The following is a 14802-nucleotide window of genomic DNA, read 5'->3' as shown; positions in this document are numbered from 1 at the left end:
TAGAATGGTGGTTGGTGGGACGTTAGGGTCAAGTGATGATTTTGTTAAAGGAGGAAGGCCTATGGGTTTGAGGCTGGGGGAAGGGACCAGTGATATAAGTTTAAAGATGAGGAACAGAAATGGATTTATTTATCCATTCAATAAATATTCATTGAGCACTGACAATATTCCAGGGACAGTGCTATTTGCTAGGGATACAACATGAATAAGGCATGAAATCTTCATGGAGTTTACATTCTAGTGAGTAAGGCAGACAGTACACAAGTCAAGCAACAGTTGAATTTGTAAGAACAGCTTGTGATAAGTGCTCTGCAGTGAAGCAGTGGCCTGGAGGAGATAGGGATGGACTGAATAGAGAGTGCAGATGGAAGTGGTAGACTGGAGGAGGGGACACTTCCTCTGTTGTAAGGAAGGAAGAAGGAGTGCTTAGAAAATGATTTTTAAGTAGAAAAAATTAAAAATGAGGAAATGCAGTTCAGATGGTCCTGATATTCTTAAAAAAGAACAGGCAGTGTCATGAGCTCAGACTGGAGAGGTGGGATAGTTCAAGACCTCAGATAGGTGCTTACTGCTTCATTCAAACGTCCCATGACCCTGTGATGTTGTGGGAGGGTGTTATTCTCATTGTATACATGAGATAACTGAGGGGACTCAGAGAGGACCCATGACTGGAGAGTATAGGAGCAAGGGATAGGAGCCTCACCTTGATGCTCTTATTATCGGACTCACCTCCAAGAGCCAGCTCAGAGGGGCCTGTCAGTGCAATCAAGACATCCGTTCCTCCTTCTTTCTCCTATATAAAACCTTGTACTGGGCCTTGGAGGAGACTGTGGAGAGGAGATGCCACCTGCACATGGAAAATAAGAAAGATGAAGTTGGAAGAGATGAGATGAGGAAACTGAGGCTCAAAGAAATGATTTCACTCCCCAAAGTCACACAGTTGTCAGCTGAGCCTGGATGTGAAGCCAGAATGAAAAACTTCAAATTGAGGCCTCTTTGCATTATATTCCCCTATGGTTTCAACTCAACTCCACTCCACCCCTTTACTGTGCTCAGTAGCCTTGATGTAGTCATTATATATGGACAGACTGGAGAATTCATGTGTTTGAGGGTTATCTGGTTTGGGTTCAGCTTTTAACAACTCCAGGCAAAATTTCTAAGAAGCTCCAAAAGCAGGATTGTATTTCTTTATCCTTCCTTGTTATCATTATGAAAAATAAGCTGTCTGGGGTTACAAGTGGCACTTCTTGGTTCTCCTGGGCTATTGCAGAATTGTGCTCTAAAGAACCCAGAGGAGTATCTTCCTTATAAACCCAGGATAGGAGGAATAATTGGTATGGGGCTTTTAATCTACTTTCATGCTACATGAAATCTGTTAGATGGAATAATGAGCTCCATATTTTATGGACTATTTTAAGCTTGTCTCAAAATAAAATACAGGGCTAGGGGTGGAGGAAGGACGTTAAGTCTTAAAGACAAAATGCCATGGCTTACTCATCAGTGTTTTCCTTTTAATGATCCCAACCCCAGTACAAGTCCCTCAGTGATACTGTAATGGAAACCACATTTTTTTTTTTCCTGTTGGAAGTTTCGGGATGAACACAGCCAAATGCTTCAAGACATAATTAAGACTACAATCTCCTATCCTCGGTAATATACAGACCTTTCACCCAGGGGGCTCAGATAGAGACAATGTGGTTGGAAAGCAGTTGAAATTATAGATACTTTTTTTCCACCAATCTCTGGCCCCCCAGAGCTTCTTTTCTAGGCCTTGTCCTCCCTGTCCCCTTCCCCTTAACTGCTGCCTCATGCCTGGGAAGGAATAAACCAACACATAAATAAGTAAGAACCCTGGTATTGACTCTTTCCCTGCTGCAGGGAGAGAATCCCAGACAAATGCTGCTGTGTCTGGAGGAGGCTGGACTGCGCTGGCAGAGGCAGCACATACATAGCAGGAAGGGCAGCCAAGAGAGCTTGCCAACAGATGTGGGGTGCTGGGAGGGAGGAGGTGGACAGTATCATCATTAGGTATGGAAGGAGGTAGGGAATGTTCTGTACGTTACAGGCTGGAAAATCCAGCTCATAGGAAGGTCTTGAGGGCTTAAGAGAGCAAGACAGCCCCTTCTGTGTTTGGACACAATGGGTCTCCTTTGCTTTGGCAAGCTTTCTGAACCTGCACAGATCAGAGTTAACAAGCTTGGCATGACCAATCTGATTATGTGTCTTCTCCGCCCCTCACTCTCTTAACCACATCTTGAACACCTGGAATATATAAGATAATGGAAGCCCATAGTACATATATGCATATACTCTCTGTTTGGCCAGTTACAGTACAGTCTTATCCTTGTAGGGAAGACTCCAGTTAGCACAAGGAACAAAGGAAGGGTTAGGATATTTGCCCCTTGCTACCTTGGTTCCATACTCTGCCCTGGGGGTAGTGATTCTGGGATAGCTGAGGATAAGACCCCACTGGGCACTCTGCTTGGCTACTTAGAGATCATATCACTGGTACATTTCTCTTCTCACTACTCCAACCACCAAAAGACAGATAGTCATGTTAATATCTCCTTCAGGAAAATGTATTAATTAATATATTCTTGAATCATTTAACTAGTGACTAGTTACACACCTTTCTGAGTCTCAGTTTCTTTATTCAGAGAATTAGGATAATATCTATCTGTGGTAGTCATTAGTACCATTCAGTAAGTACTTCTAGCTATCTACATTTTTGGGCATACAGTTAGATGGTACTTCTCTACATCCTTGGTCCTGTGACCTGCTTTGGCCAATGAAACGTGAGCAGAAGTCAGGTATTTCATTTCCAAGTGAAAGCTTTAAAAGCCAATATACTATTTACTTCCTTTCATTGTTTAATTTATTGTAGCTCTGTTGGGATAAATCCTTCATCAACCTGGGACTGTGAGTGACTATGATGATCACAGCTCTCTGCTGAACTCAGTTGAATATGTAGTATAAGCAAATATTAATCTTATTTTCTGTGAAGTTACTAAGATTTGGGGGTGGTTTGTATCTGTAGCTTACCTAGCCTGCCTTGGCTGATAATACACTACCTTATAAGACTTTGCAGGGGATTACAAAAAATGTGTATGTACACATAGTCCACACTCAATAATTGGTGGCTACTTTATTCTCACCATGAATATAATTTGGAATGCTTTTGGCTGCAGGTAATTTGGCCCAAACTCAAAATGCATAAACAATAAATGCGTTTCTCCTCTTGCCTTCACTTCTCCTCTTCCTGCTTCTCTTAACAAGAAGTTTAGGATTTGGACAATTAAATTAGAGGCTCAGCATCATCACTAGCTTCTTTCTTATTTAGTCTGCCTAGGTTCATTAGATTTCTTAAATCTATAAAATGTTGTAGTTCATCAGTTTGGGAAGATTGTCAGTTATTATCTCTGTTCTTTCTCTTCTTTTCTTTTGAGATCCCAACGGATTGTATGTTGCAATTTCTCATTGTATACCCTGTATTTCTTATTATTCTAGATATTTTTATCTCCCTTTGATGCATTCTAGATAATTTCCTCTGACATATCCTTCAGTTTATTCTCTTTTTAGCTGTGTCTAATCTGAAATTAAATGTGTTCACTGACTTCTTAATTTCAATTATTGTATTTTTAGTGCAAAATCCCTATTTAATTCTTTCCCAGATCACCTTTCTTTCAGTTTCCAATTTTATGAAAAATACTTTCAAGCTTATCTTTTGTTTCTTTGAGCATTGAGCATAGTAAGCATATTTGTTTTATAGTTTTTGTTTGATAATTCTACTATCTAAAGTCTTTGTGGGTCAATTTTTTTTCCCCTGGCTTTACTGAGATAAAATGGACAAATAAAAATGGAATATATTTACCATGTACCACATGATACTCTGATATATATGTCAAAGTATGATATATATGATATATCAAAGCATCATGTGGTACATGGTAAATATATTCCATTTTTATGTATGTATATATTTCATATACAGACACACACACACACACACACACACACACACACACACACACAGTGAAATAATCACCACAGATGTGGGTCTCTTTCTGTATTCTGCTGTTCCTGATGGTACTTCTTCATGGTATACTTTTTCCTTGTGTTTTTTATCTTTGTATCTTGATCGCTATTTTTGAAAAAGATTTTATGAAAATAATTTGAAGGCAAGAATGATAACGTTCTTCTGCAATGACTTTTATTTTCTTTTGACAGCCCCTGGGATACTTCCAGTCCAGTTCTACCTTAACACAATGCTTCAGATTCCTTTGACCTAGGTTGCAGGCAACTGGGTTTCAGGTTTGCATTAAGAGCTAGTTTATTCTAGGCTACCTTTATCTTGAGGGTGAAGCTTCCCCTCTGAGAGGAAGCCTAGCTTAGAGTGGATGTTGTTTATCAAAGTTTTCTGGGGCAGAGGCCCTGGACGTTGCTTTCTTCTTTCCTACTCCTCCTGGTTGCCAAAAGCACAGCTTAGTTTTGCTACTAAACTAAATATTATTTCTTGCAGATTGGCAAATGCTCTCAAGGCAAAAGCTTTTTTTGTGTGTTTTGGGCCTTCCTCTTTAGATTTTCAACTTCTCCTAGGTTTCAGCCTAGAAATTCTTTATCTTGTTAGCTCTTTAATGCTTTTGAGAAAATAAAAACAAATATAAATGATTGTCCTCAGTGGGAAGGTTGGTCCTGATCACCTAGCCTGCCACTGCAAGAAAAGATGATCTTAGAACCCCAATACCTTACATCTTTCCATTCTACCATCCTGATAGTCCCAAGATGGCTGCTGTAACTCCATACGTTACATGCACAACCGATAACAACTGAAAGAGCCTGTTTCTTCGTGCATGTATTTAAGAGCAAGAAAACCTTTCCCAGATGTCCTCCAGGAGATGTTTCCTCATGTCTCAAAGGCCATTATTTTACCACCAATTCCAAAACAAGTCACTGGAAGGGGATACAATTTCTGCGATTGGTGTAATGTAATTGGCATTTACCCTGTGGGACTGAAGTTGTCTTTGCGTCCCCTGAAGCACATGGATGCTTGATTTCTGAACAAAATGTGGGTCTGTAAGCAAGGAAGAAGGGGGTTAATGGCCGCTGGGTAGGCAACCAACTGTGTCTATCACAGTCTGTGCTCAGGATTAAAGATTAAGAAGCATAGTCATGGTTCTTGTTCTACTTTGAGACCTACGTGCTCTGAATGATGCAAGAAAATATACAGCCAAACCTAATACAGAAAGGATTCAGAAATGTAGGGGGCATGTTCATTGAAAACACACTTTGTAACTTAAAAACTGTAAAAATTTGGGATAGTCTATGATCAAAATATAATAAATTTATTTAATCAAAAATATTAAAAAATATATAGCAGGAAGAATAGCTTTATTGGAAATGTATTCCCCAAACTTCATCATGTTACAAATTACTTCTATAAATGCATATTATACAAAATAGGAATAGATCTAATGCAGTCATGGTTCCACTGAATGAGCTGGGTCCTTCCAAGTGCTCCTAGTAGAGGTGGGCTGCAGTTTGCAGAAGAAAGAAAATATTAAGGCTTAAGAATCCTGGCTGAGCATGGTGGCACACACCTGTAATCTCAGCATCTTGGGAGGTGGAGGCGGGTGGATCATTTGAGGTCAGGAGTTTGAGACCAGACTGGCCAACATGGTGAAACCTTGTCTCTACTAAAAACACAAAAATTAGTAAGGTGCAGTGGTGCACACCTGTAGTCCCAGCTACTTGGGAGACTGAGGCTTGAGATCGCTTGAACCTGGGAGGCGGAGACTTCAGTAAGCCTAGATCATGCCACTGCACTCTAGCCTGGGCTACAGAGTGAGACTCTGTCTCACCAAAAAAAAAAAAAGAAAAAAAAAGATCTAGAACTAGAAACACCATTTGACCCAGCCATCCCATTACTGGGTATATACCCAAAGGATTATAAATCATGCTGCTATAAAGACACATGCACACGTATGTTTATTGCGGCACTATTCACAATAGCAAAGACTTGGAACCAACCCAAATGTCTATCAATGACAGACTGGATTAAGAAAATGTGGCACATATACACCATGGAATACTGTGCAGCCATAAAAAAGAATGAGTTCGTGTCCTTTTTAGAGACATGGATGCAGCTGGAAACCATCATTCTCAGCAAACTATCGCAAGAGCAGAAAACCAAACACCACATGTTCTCACTCATAGGTGGGAATTGAACAATGAGATCACTTGGACACAGGAAGGGGAACATCACACACCGGGACCTGTTGTGGGGTCATGGGAGGCGGGAGGGATAGCATTAGGAGATATACCTAATGTAAATGACGAGTTAATGGGTACAGCACACCAACATGGCACATGTGTACATATGTAACAAACCTGCACATTGTGCACATGTACCCTAGAACATAAAGTGTAATAATAATGAAAAAAACACAAAAAACAAAATAAAAAGGAAGTTACCCTATATGGTTTTAAAAGGGAAGGCATGAATAACCCACCCCTTGTTTAGCATATCATCAAGAAATAACCATAAAAATGGGTAACCAGCTGTGTCTATGGAGTAGCTATTCTTTTCTTCTTTTACTTTCTTTATAAACTTGCTTTTACTTTACTTTTTTTTTTTTTTTTTTTTTTTTTTAAAAAGAATGCTCCAAAACCTTGGAAACGCGAGCATCCTTTCCCTAGCAGGGGTAGAAGTTTTTTCTTGATCTAATATACCTGCCTTTGTTACCTAGGAGCAGGGGACCACAGAAGGCGAGGTACAAAGGTACAAAGACAATCTTTTCCAAGTTCTGGCTTGCTCCCAGAAGTTCAGAAACCAGATCCTCCTGTTTGGACAAGCGGCCCCAGAGAGAGATAGGAATTTATCCTGCCTGTCCCCAACTGCCCCACCAGAGTATCTGAGGAGAAGAGGTCCAATTCCTGAACACTAGCCTTCCACAGGTTTGGGGTCCATCTTTCCTCCTTCTGTTTTCCATATCCTATATTTATGGTTTGATCTCATCTTAGAAGTCCCCCTTCCTAGTTTGTCATTTTCCACAGGTTGCTGGCTCTTGAAAGTCCCTCAAAGAGGATACCCAAAGGAAGTGTGCCAAGCAGGTTGAAAGTAGGCATGGGGTGATATTTTTGGTCATGAGCAGCTGAGTACAGCTGGGTTTTAGGGGACGGTGGGGACAAGTAGGGTAAAAGTGAATTGAAAGTGTATCTACATGTACTTGTAGATATACTTTCATGTACCACATAACTACATGTCACCTTTGATTACCTCCATGCCATTTCATTCTTCAATCCCACCAGTTAAAGCTATTGATTTATGTGACCAGACTCCTTTACAAAAACCAAAGGAAAATAAGTTAATAAATTTGGATGTGTCATGCCCAGTGACGAGGTTTATTTAGCTGATTGGCTTGCTTTTCAGGCGGTATGCTGAGTAGTGAAGTGGGAGGAGGCTTTGAAATAAAAATGGCCTGGTTTAGCTCATAGCTCCACCACTTACTATTGTGTGACACTGGGCATGTCACAGCCTTTCTAGGCCTTGGTTTCCTCATCTGTAAGATGCCAGTCATATCCTATGTTTACCTTATAGTGTTACTGTAAGGATTAGGCGATGTTATACATGTTAAAGGCTCAATAAATGTTAGTTATTAATTCTTAACCTGTATTGCCTAAAATCTAACTTTTGGATGAGAAGGGAATGGAGGAGTGGTTATAAGGCACTCTGGGGACTGAAGGCTTGGGAAGGTAGGTTTTGAAAGGGTGCGGAGACAGAATATGCATGTGAGGATCTGGGCTTTGAAAGAGGATAATCAAAAGTTGGACTGGGGGAAGAGAGTCGATGACTAACTTCCATTTCTCTTGAAGTGTGGCCCAAGGCCCTGGGGGAAACTTCAGCTTCAGGCTATACCTGTGTACCTGCTTGTTTCTGGGATGCGTTCCCTGCAGGAGTGAAGCCATCGGTAGTTTCTTTTAAGGCCCCGCCTCCTCACCTTGAGACTACTGGCCAGGTGGCTGAGCTGGGCTGCCTCAGAGGGGGCAGGTGCCCTGCTATCTCAGCAGGCGCCCTGCTGGCTCAGCCTGCGAGGCTCAAGGTACATCCTGCCTCACTGGAGTTCCTTCTCCTAAGATTAAGAGCTTGAGTGGCCCAGCCCAGAATAATGGATACATGAATTGGCAGGCATTAGAAGGCTTCAGCATCAATAAATCATCATAGTCTGGGCAGTATCTGCTGAAACCCATTCTTATCAACCACTTCAGGAGAGAAGGATCCAAGGGCCATGGTGAATATCTGTCTCAACCCAGAGAGAAAGGAGCTGAGGCAACAGGGTCTTTGGTAGTGCTGGAAGGGTAGAGAGTAGGCCCTGGGTAGATATATTTTTAAAAGGAGAAAGGTAAGAGAAAGGGTTAAAAGGCAGCCTTTTGTCACCACCTCAGGCAGCCGGATGAGGGACCAGGCTTGAGGGAGCAAGTTGGAAGAACAGTTATGTCAGAGGTAGAAGTGTAGCTTCAGTCTTCAAAGTGGCTGTTGTCAGCATTTGGTTATGTTCTGGCCATTTCATCAGAGGCAAGCACCCCTTGGTACCTGTTTGTATGATGGATTTGGATGGGAGGGAGAAATGGGTTTTGGGGATACCATGAGCTCTTTTTCGCAGGGGTTCTTCTTTAGCCAATGCCATGGGCTCACATCTGAGCCCTGAGGAGAGGAACCCTGTGCAAAAGTTGAAGGAGCTGTCTGTTGTTTTCATGAGGACCCTGTGTGACATATGGGGACAGATGATGCTGATCTTGTGAACACTGTGGGGAAGATGGGCTTAGCTTCCATCAGGGCTTGATCCTGGCATAGTGAAGACTCTGGGAACTCAGACTACTTGGCACTTGGAATATTGGGGGTTTGAGAACCCTGGAGCCAGCACTCTGGATCTGATGCTGGTGTCCGCACAGAGGGCACCTCAGGCATCCTCCAGCAACAGTGGGCAGCTAGAGCAGCAGAGGAAGGACATGGCAGGTGTGGCTGACAATCCCTTGCGAACAGGAATGAGTATGGGGAGATGTGAGTGGGGCTGAGGTGCAGCATGAGGTAGAAGATCAGGCCAAAGCCAGTGGAATTTGAATTGCCTTTGTTAATGTGGATGTCTTGTCTGGTGAAGGCTAGGAAATTCAGGTCACCAAAGAAACTTCCTGTCAGTGAGGTAGTATTCCCCAATTTAACAAATATTTACTGAATGCCTACCCTGTGCAGGCACTATTATGAGTGTGAACAAGACAGGCAGAATCTTTGTCTTCATGAGAATGACAGTGAAGGGAAGGCATTACCCAGTGAGAAAGTGCCCTGGGAGCAGAGAAAAGGAGGAGGAGAATTTCAGCTGTGGACTGGATCTTAAAAGGACCTTAAAGGATGGGTAAAAGTTGGGCCTGTGGAGATAGAGGAGGCCTACAGAAGAAGGCAGAATTTGGGAAATAGTCTGTATGTGGTGGACGTGTGTTTATACACATTGTGAATGTGTATGAAGGGGATTAGAAATATTGAGAGAGAAAGCTGGAAAGGTTGGTTGGATGGCCTTTAGGCCCCATGCTAGGATTTTATTCAGTAGTCTGTGGGCAGCCATTGGGAGATTTTCAGCAAGAAAAGTAACTTGATCAATCCTTTCCTGCCTTTGGCTGAGGTCACTTAGCAGCACTGGTGTTAGGCAGGGCTGCAGGCCATGATTGTTTCAGTATGTTCTCTTCCTGGCCTTCTCACGGGAGCAGTCGTAATTTTATTTTTACCCACTTCTCTGTTTTGGGCGTGCGTCAGATTAGCAGCTAGCTCTATGCCTCCAGTTGGAAGACAGCTTCTGTTCAAAGTGCTGTATGGGTGGAGTCTTTCCGCCACTGTCCAAGCCCTGCTGCCCCTCTTGGGTGTTGACCTTGGCTGTAGAGGGTGTTTCCCTTGATTTAAAGCTGTTTGTTCCCCCTTCTTTTTCAGCTTCACCCTGGTACTTCTGAATGACCAGGGTTTCTGCAGGGAGGTAGAGCAAAGGCAGCTTGTGGTTTGGGTGTTAGCTAGGGGCAGCAACTAATAAATGAATGGTCAGTTATCTTGGGAATATAGGTCTTTGCTTCAACTAGATTTACTTCCATTTTATCATAAATACCAGAAGCTTCATGAATTTAAATTGGTTTCTTGAAACAGACCCTGGTTCCAGGAACATTTCTCACTGTGGGAGACAGGATTGTCAACAAAAATCGGGATGCATTTTTAAAGATAAGATCTATTTATCAGTGTAGGGTCCACAAAGAATCAAATTTGGTGACTTAAAACTTCTGTACTCAAATGAAGGGTATGGTGCATATTTATCTTACAGTGACAGTGATGTTTTAGAATATCCGTATGGTACTGCTGGCTTAGTTGGCCTGGGTGTTATATTCATGAGGCCAAGGCTGCAGCCCAGCTCTCTTCCCTCTGGTGGACAGATATCTTCTCTCTGGTCATGGCTAGAGACCACATCTTCTGTTCCAGCTGGTAGTCTTTTAGTAGCATTTTATTAGTCATGCAAGGGCCAGCAAAAATAGCATAGACAGATAATAAAAATCTAGTCTTGTACTGGAAAAAGAACTTGGAGAATGTGGCCTGTTGATAATGGTTGTATTATCACTTAGTACTTTTTTTTTGACATTGATTAAGTACTTCCTATGTGCCAGGAACTGTCCTAAGTGCTTATCTCAACCCTCAAAATAGTACAGATCCTATTTTACAGATCAGGAAACTGAGGCTGAAATAAGTTAAGTGACTTGACAGAGTCATTCAGCTTGGATAATGGTATGCATAATTAGGTTCGAACCTAGCATTTCTTATCTTAAATCTCGTGTCCTTTCCTCTCTTCTATCTAGAAATGATGATGAGAATATAGTCGTTTCCCCTTATCTGAGGCGGGTAGGTTCCAAGATCCCCAGTGGATGCCTGAAACCACAGATAGTACTGAATCCTAAATATACTATGTTTTTCCCTGTATGTTCATACCTGCAATAAAGTGTAATTTATAAATTAGAAACAGTAAGAGATTAACAGCAATGACTAATAATAAATAGGACAATTATAACAATATAATAGAAGTTATGAGACTGTGGTATCGCTCTCTCTCAAAATATCTTATTGTACTACATCACAGGTAACTGAAACTGTGGAAAATAAAACCACGGATAAGGAGGGACTACTGTACCTATACTGTAGATTGCTGGAGGCAGAGTCAGATGTTGCATTGTTCAGTAACATCTTGAAGTCTTCTTTGTCCACCAAAGTATGTTTAGCTGTGACCTTAGGCCTCTTGCTTTGAAGCAGAGTTACCTCTATCCTATTTGGAGTCCAAATTAACATCTATTCATCACCAAGTGGATCCCTGGAGATCTTTCTTGCTCTATCCTCCAGCCCCTAGCCCCTGTTGAATTGGGGAAGTGGCAGATGGAAGATCAAGTGGCAGGTGGAAGGTCAGATTTCAGACCTTGTAGGCTTCCTTCTGATCTGCATCAGCTCAGAGGGAGAGAAGGGGGGACTGGCTGGTGTATGGTCAAGTGTACTTTGTTGACCTGCTGCCCTGAGCTGGGGGGGTCTGTACTAGGAATTTCTTTTATGGAAAAGAAAAAGACTTTTTTTTTTTTTTTCCCCTTGAACATACTGGGGGTGGGGAGAATCAGCAAATTATTTTATATTTAAATAACTAAAACATTTCTTAAGGGTCATCTCTGGAGAAGACAGAATTGGTGTGATTTGAAAGATGCTACAAAAGTGCCTCCTGCTCAGAACCTCTGTGACCCTTGTAGTGCCTTGACACCTTGAACAGTTCATTCATTCCTTTTGGCTAATATCACTCAGCTGATCCTTTTATAGGTGCTAAAATAATGCACTCTTGTGTTAATTTAAGATTCTTCCGGAAGAAGTAGAGGAACATTAAGGCAGTGTGTGTGTCGGGGGAGTGGGGTGGGTGGTGTTTAGAGTGAATGGATGACTCAGACTTGGTGAGAGATATTCTGGGATGGCTTCCTGGAGGAGAGAATTACTTAACATGATGTGGTGGCCAAGAAGGCTGTTGGCACTGTTCTTTCAGAAGCTTCGGATTGAGGCATTCACCAAGTTACTGAACATTAGTTTTTAGTTTCTCAGATAATGGAATTAGCTCTAGTAGTACAAGGTACAAAGCCATTATTAACTTATAAGCCTTTATAATTACTTTTCAGAAGCCTTTTTTGCTTTAGCATTGTAAATCTTTCTCACAGTTCCAGGGATTTAAAAATTTTAGAAATGACATTTAATTAATGTTGAATGTAAAATCTCTTTGGGTTTTAAGCTGTCTTGGGAATCTACTCATTCCCTCCTCCCAGACCCATCTTGCCTCCTCTTAGGGATCATCCAGGAAACCTCCCTGAGGGCTGGCATGGAGGTAGACAGCGGAGAGTGCCTTCCCTCAGGGTGACTGTCAGACTTTCCAGCCCCCAGAAACATTCTGTGGAGATGCAGGAGACACTTCCATCTGTGCCTGGGCCATATTTCAGGGAGACTACGTGGTGGGACTCGCAGCTGGGGGACAGGACAGAGGGACCACAGATGGCAGATGGCTCTGGCTGCCACTTGGAGGGGGCTGTTCTTGGGACTGAGGAGGGGTGTGTGTGGCTTAGACTATACTCCCTGTGAAGTAAACAGGGAATGCTTTTCTTAGGATCTAGGGAAGTTTTAGCTACTGAGTTAGGATTATGCCATCTCTGTGGGAGAGAGGGTTTCTGCAGGAGACTGCAAAGATATGCATGTGAACGTTTTAAAAGTACAACTTTCCAGCCCCCAGAAGCATTCTGTGGACTTGCAGGAGACACTTCCATGCATCCATAGAAACCCTCTGTCCCTCACATGGGCTCTGAGGATTCCTAAGACTTCTGTGCATCTCTCTACGCGAGTAATGGGACATGTTCCCTTAGGCCACATGTAAATGCCAGGCAGTGAGGCCTAAATAGTCATTGCACTCTAAAAAAAAGTAAATATATTTAATTTCTCATGTTTTTATAATGATGTCTTACTTGAACATTTATTGTATACCAGATTTGTTCCAAACACTGGAAATCCATCTTCTCATTTAATTGTCACAACTCTGGGAGGTAGCTGTCATTCTTTACAGTTTATAAATCATGTCCACCATCTATCTCACTTGAGTCTTTCAACAGTATATATATCCCCATTTTACAAGTAGGATGCGGCCAGATAAGTGACCATTGTAAGACTGTATGTCCTTGGAGTAGTGACATTGGAACTTGAACTCAGAGCTCTTTGTTCCAATTCCGGTCTCCTTTTCATCATACTGCAATGAGAGCCCAGCTTTCTTCCTCCCTTCAGCCCCCACCTTGTTTTACAGAGAATGTCTCTGGGATTCTGTGGCTGGGAGAGGTGGGAGAGGTAGCTGAGCAGGTAAGCCTTTTAAGAATGTGTATAGGTTTGAGACCTGCAAGGCGAGAGGCAGCAGGGAGTAGAAGCTGACTGACAGGGCCCTGGGGGATGTGTCAGAGACAGTGCAACTGTAGCACAGATGTGGTGCAGGCTTCTCATTAAGAGGGAGCTGGAAAGGAAAAACTCCCACTTCAGAGAAGAATTAGACTGTTCCCAATGTCTTCACATCTGTGAGGGGACTGATGGTACAGACTCACTGATAAAGGGACAGAAGTTTTCAGACCCAAGAAGATATTAAAATAAATATTTAATTGGAACAAATTATGCTGTGAATCATTAAGACAAACATAAATCTCACGAATAAGATTTCTGTTATTTCTCTGAATCTCAATGAAATATTTATTGAGGAAAATGAAGTCAGCTCATTGCTTTGCATGACTAAATGCCATTGCTGGCTTCCAAGAGCAGCTTCCTCAGGATCTGTCTCAGATCGCAAGGATGGGGGAGGAGGCAGGACTGCTTCCAGGCTGTCCCAACATGAGCAGGGATCAGATCATTCAGATCTGGTAGGACTGAAGTATGATCTAGCATTGTGTCTGGAATAGAAAATGATATCTAATTTTTGATTATTTAAGGTTGATTTTGAAGGTCCTGGGGCACTTTCTGATTTGAGGAGTAGGGAGGATGGGCTTCAGGGTAAATTCTCTGAATTTTCAGATGGCAAACCCTGAGACAGCTTTCGAGGGTGTCTAGAACTTAGAATGCTCTGATTCAGGTTAATGCCTTTGGGGGTGATACATGAATGTCCTGATGCCATTCCTGGGCTGCTGCTTGGGTATGCTTTACCAATGCTAATGGTGTGCTCACACCTTGGGGATTGGGAGAACAACATCAATCCACCTAATCTCACCTAAGGTAGTAGAGGATATTGACCCATCTCCCCACAGAGGTCAGCCCCAGTTCACTGACTTTCTTAGTTGTGGTTTATCAGAACAAAGCTGGTTATTCTAGGAGATGGATTTCAAGAGGCTGAAACAAAAGACAGCAGTGTGGGTACATGGGGTGATGAGGATACCCAGGCCTTCCTGGACTGGTTTGGGCTGTAGCCGTTCCCCCGACAGGGCAGGTGGCTCTGACCCTGGGTTCGTGGTCCTTTGGCAGGCAGATCCAGTGTGGGTCACATGATGGATGTTTCTATGGGTGGTCTTGCTGTCCAAAGTCAGCCTTGCTGCTCTAATTCCATTCTGGTTTTCTTCTTGCAGTCTACAGGTGGTTTAGGTAAATCCCCACAGATGAAATATTCCTCTCTCAAAAACACAGTGCTTTGGTCAGAGAGAAAGCTTAGCTAGCATGTTGAGGGAACTGTTACTTAGAACTGACCGTATTGT

At 42.4% G+C, this 14802-nt stretch overlaps 1 protein-coding gene and 1 long non-coding RNA gene across 28 annotated transcripts in view; both read left to right on the top strand.

Annotated features, from left to right (window-relative positions):
• Positions 1–14802, top strand: part of LOC105470260 (kalirin RhoGEF kinase) — a 700354-nt gene that overhangs the window by 72905 nt on the left and 612647 nt on the right. The window lies entirely within an intron of this gene.
• LOC105470257 (uncharacterized) overlaps positions 1–14802 on the top strand; it is a 96326-nt gene that overhangs the window by 10890 nt on the left and 70634 nt on the right. Inside the window, exon 1 of one of the 2 annotated variants that reach the window (XR_011618439.1) lies at positions 3901–14802. This exon is cut by the window's right edge and continues 18488 nt beyond it. The exons of the other annotated variant lie outside the window; for it this stretch is intronic. This is a non-coding gene — a long non-coding RNA (uncharacterized lncRNA). Of the gene's footprint in view, positions 1–3900 lie in introns of those variants that run through there. 2 annotated transcript variants of the gene reach the window in all.

This window comes from Macaca nemestrina, chromosome 2 (assembly GCF_043159975.1).
Source record: "Macaca nemestrina isolate mMacNem1 chromosome 2, mMacNem.hap1, whole genome shotgun sequence".
NCBI classification, from domain to species: Eukaryota; Metazoa; Chordata; class Mammalia; order Primates; family Cercopithecidae; genus Macaca; species Macaca nemestrina.
Note: the sequence above shows the minus strand (reverse complement) of the source record. Positions and strands in the feature narration are given on the sequence as shown.